Source organism: Echinops telfairi, unplaced genomic scaffold, assembly GCF_000313985.2.
Source record: "Echinops telfairi isolate 266 unplaced genomic scaffold, ASM31398v2 ScPeMD7_9;HRSCAF=40, whole genome shotgun sequence".
Classification (NCBI taxonomy): Eukaryota; Metazoa; Chordata; class Mammalia; order Afrosoricida; family Tenrecidae; genus Echinops; species Echinops telfairi.
Window position 1 is genome coordinate 44644197 of NW_022103906.1, and position 4615 is coordinate 44648811.

Genomic DNA, 4615 nt, shown 5'->3' on the forward strand with positions numbered 1-4615 from the left:
CAACTTTCCCTGCCTTTTTCTCACAATACAGTTTTCAATTTCTTTTTTTCACTTCAAGAAACGCTTCATGACATACCCATTTGGGGCACAATTGCCCTATCTTGACTTCTGAATGGCATGAAGGTAGATATGAAGTTCCATGCATGCTAATCTTAAAGGAAGGTACTCTTGGTCTTTTTCAGGTTTAGAGAATTGATCATGTTCAATCTTGTTGATCTCATTCAAGAATCTTGAAATTATCCACAGGAAAATTGCTTCAGGCAGTTGGTAGATTGTGTTCTGAAGTGCCTTTAGATAAAACGATCTTTGCTTTTAAATTCTTCCCCAAGCATGTGGCCTTGGTCTGTCTTCTAGATGCTCTACATTCTTTCTCTTGGCAAGTTTTTTTCTTTAAAGCCTGCTATTTCCTTTTCCAACATAATTGTCCTATTTTGTGCTTCCATAGGAATCCTAAAGGCATAACTGTTTTCAAGTAGTACTTGCTGCCTACTAAAGTTTGATTTCAATGGTCCTGCTGGGATACAACTGTTAACTTCCTTGACATGAGTTTCAGAGATTTTATATGAATACAAAAATGAAAAAATGGTTGGAAAACCATCCATTTAAAGTTGTTGAGTTTGTTCTGTTAGATCAAATAAGCAGGCTTCAGAATGCTTTCAACAAACAAAGGCATGTCTTTCTAGCACAAAGCTTTTATACTTAACCAAGGAAACCTCTTTGTGGGAAACAGAAAGATTTCTCCCAAGTCCCCTCCCCCAAATATTGCTTTCAACAAACTAATGCATGCCTTTCCAGCACAAAGCTTTTATTCTTAACCAAGGAAATCTCCTTGGGGGGAAACAGAAAGATTTCTCCCCCAAATATATGTTAGACTTAGGACATTGCTGGCAACTAATGGTAAATGATTGTCAAATATCTTCGTGAAGGCAGTCAGTTGCCAGACTACTGTCTGGTCCCACCACAAGTAGGGCCCACTCCCTGCTGTTAAGGACAATGGGCTATTTCTCCCTAAAGGCTTGCGACCATTAGCTTGGTTCCTGTAGGTAGGGTTTACACCCTACTGATAATGGTTTCTACGGAGATCCAGAGAACAGTTCAAACCTGCACAGTGACATCCAAAGTTAGGTTGCCATCCTGAATCTAGGATCTCACCTTGTTGTCACAGGTATACCCCAAGCCCTCCTCTTCCTATTGCGTGTATGATGAGAGCACCATAGAACTACCTTGCAAGACGTTGAACTACCTTGCAAGGCGTTGAGCCACATCAAAGAAACAAACAAAAGAAACGCCACTTTAAAGAAGGAATAACGTGTAACATTGGGGCCCAAATCAACAGCTGCTCCAAGGAGCCACCACAAAAATGTGGGGAACCCTGACAAGACTGGGCTGAGACCTGACCAACGCCCAAAAGGCAGCCAAGTCACCTAAAGCATGGAGAAACCCAGTAAGACTTGACTGGGGCAGTGAACACGTCAAAGAGCCAGCCAAGCTGTCAATTTAAACCTGGGTAGAGACACTGACTTTTTAGAGAGCTAGGAACCAAGGAGATATCATCTCCTGCTCTCTCCAACTCTACCCAGGGTGCAATGCTTATTGGGACTATGGTGCTAGTATGATATGTATGAAGAGAAGAGTGCTGTTATTATGCCCCTATGCTCATAGTTGTTTGCCCTTAGTAGTTTGAGTAATATTTTAGATTGTTTGATGTGTGTTTGCAGTGAATAAACTGAGCATTTGAAAATGTCTAAGAGCGTTAAGTAATTATTGATCGCACCGCTCATGACAGTGTATATCCCTAGATTGTGCTCCTCTCATTGCTGTAATACCTGTAGCACAACCCCTTCCTGTGACATATGTCTTTACCTGTAATTAGCGGGCTTGCATGCCCCCCAAAGATATATAAGCCTTGATTAGCAATAAAGATCCCCTTTTGATCTCTGGTCAGCTTCCCCTTCCTCTCCCCCATCCTTGCTCCCCTGTTTCCTTTCCCCTTGTCCTCCTTCTCCTCCCCTTCTCTCTTCACGTGGACCACCAAGCAGGGCTGAGGTGAGCATGCTACCATGAAATGTGTCTGACGCCATTATTTCGATCTCTCTTTTATCTCTCATGCTCCCTAGGACTTTACTGTACTCTTCATATATATTAACCATACAATTTTGCCTATCGAACCCGCGATTGGTTGTGGGGGGCTGCCCCCCGCACCTCTTCCTTTAGAGTTCAAAGGAAAGCTGTAGCAGCGGTGTTAGTGTGTTAGTGTGTGCAAACGTAGCTGCACAGCCCACCGCAACACAATTGGTTGGCATTTCCCCTTTCTTTTCATTCGGTGTCTTCTTCAGCCTGTCTGAGGGGATGGTAGCTATGCTTCCTGTGGGCAACGACTGCACACGGGAAGCACAACAAGAGCCCACTCAGCTGTGTCATGGGAGCAGGGTGACAGGCGTGTGGATGGGGACAGGGAAGCCTATCTTTCCTTTTCAATTTATTAAGATATGGCCTTGAGCCAGCAGAGTCAACCATTTTAGAGCTCCTGTCACCTTCACTCGCCTTTACCAGCATGGTGGCCACTACCTGGTGGCCACTACCTGCCCCCTTGCAGCAAGGCGAAAAGGCAGGCACGGTTCTGTTCCTCAGTGGCAGCCGTTCTCGGAGGAATGGAAAGGAAGTGTTCCATTTCCCTCAAACGTCTTCCTAATAAGCTCTAGAGACTTCCAGAAAATATCTCCAGAGCATCCCTTTGGAATCCCCAGACGTAGTGGTCATGACCTTCTGAGCTTACCTTTCTGTTCATCTTTCAGGTCCTCCTGGCCTTTCTAAAGTGATTGGATGCACTTAAAGCCGATGGTTTAGATGGGGCAGTGTTCCTGCAAAGCAGCACAATGTAGGAAGTTGTCCACTTGAATTCTGTTAAAAATGTCATAGTAGCCCTGATTTTAAAATCATTTTTCTCTCATGACACAGAAAGTATGCTTTTTCTTTCTTTCTTTTTTGAAGGCACTTTAATAAGACTAAGAGAAGCGTGTCCCTGAGAGAACTTGTCTGTAGTCATCCACGGATTGCTGAGACGTGTGTAAACATACTCTATTTGGAATAAGCCTGTGCAATGAATGAACTGGAATCCGAGTAGCAGCACTTTTGGATTTATCCTTATTAATTAGTATTAAAAAAAAATGTGTTGACCTAAACTGAAGAGATTTCAAACTTCCTGCAACCTAGGTAAATTCAGATTTACATAATGTGCTTTTAGGATGCTAGAAGACCATCCCTCCCCTTCCTTCAAGTTCTTTAACTTCTGACCAGGCTTGGCAATCATTCCAGCAGGGCTTTGTCACTTTAGGCTTTGATTGGGCCACAGTGCGGCTCTCCAGAGATGAGCTTCCTTTCTCAAGTTTACCATTAGGACTTGGGAAGTGCATCATGAGCCCTGGGCATCCAAGCAATCTGAGCAAGACACACTGTGTCTGCTTTACGTGGCATCGGGGCCACAGTTCTCCTGAAGCAGCCGAGAGCAGTCTAGAAGAGGGGCAGGAACACACACAGCTCAACCAGGGAAGCCCTTGGAGGAATGGAATAGGCTACCGGGAAAATTCGGGACAAGTTAACTCCTAACTTGTGCAATGGACTTCCTACTCATTTTACAACATTACCATCCGACATTTCCCTCAGTTCTGTTAAGTAAATCCATGTGCTATAATAAATTAAACCACTTCTCACGTTACTGTGCTCTTAACACACATTTAGAGGAGGGACTAAGGATTATGTAATATCAAATTCCCTTACACAATTTAGAGATAAAAATGAGAAATCAATCTTACCTTTGACAGGGTTATGCCAACTGTTTTGGGTAGGACAAGAATGGGTTGACACACTAAAGATTAAGTGAAGCCAACCTAGTAGTAGAGACTGGGCAAGGTGACACTCCATTTTGTTCATGTCGAGGCAAAGTCTTTCTGTGCCCTATTGAGGCTGGTGTATCATCCAAATGATGACAAGGAAGGGGGTTCAGAGGTTGTAATGTTTCTTTCAATTAGCTTGTCTCCACTCCATGAGTATCACAGATGATCCCCTGACCTATCTAGAGGTGCTGGGATTTTCCTGGAGTGTTGCTTTCGGTAAGAGTTAAACACTGCAACTAAGACATAGGGATATATAACATTTGCTTTTCCACTTTTTACAATGTTTCCCACTAAAATGCACTTAAATGACTATCTTATGATTAATTTTGTTTTTGAAAAGTCTTGTTTCTTAATAGGATATTTGCACTTCTCTTCTGCTCTTCCTTACCATGTTCCCATCTTCGGCCACTCCTGAATTCCATAATAACTGGACCATATATGCGTGTGTATACGCTGAGTTTTTCAGCATGCTTTTAAAAATCATTTTATTGGGGGCTTGTACAACTCTTACCACAATCCATACACCCATCCATTGTGTCAAGCACATTTGTACATTTGTTGCCAGTGTCATTCTCAAAACATTTTCTTTCTACTTGAGCCCTTGGTATCAGCTCCTCATTTTTAAAAAAATCATCTTATTAGGTGCTCATACAACTCTTATCACCATCCATACATACATCAGCTATGTAAAGCAAATTTATACATTCATTGCCCTCATCATT

At 42.7% G+C, this 4615-nt stretch overlaps 1 pseudogene; it reads right to left on the reverse strand.

Moving 5' to 3' along the window:
- Nucleotides 1-217: 217 nt before the first annotated feature.
- LOC101660813 lies at nucleotides 218-3654 on the reverse strand (annotated as a pseudogene).
- Between the last annotated feature and the right edge of the window lie 961 nt (nucleotides 3655-4615).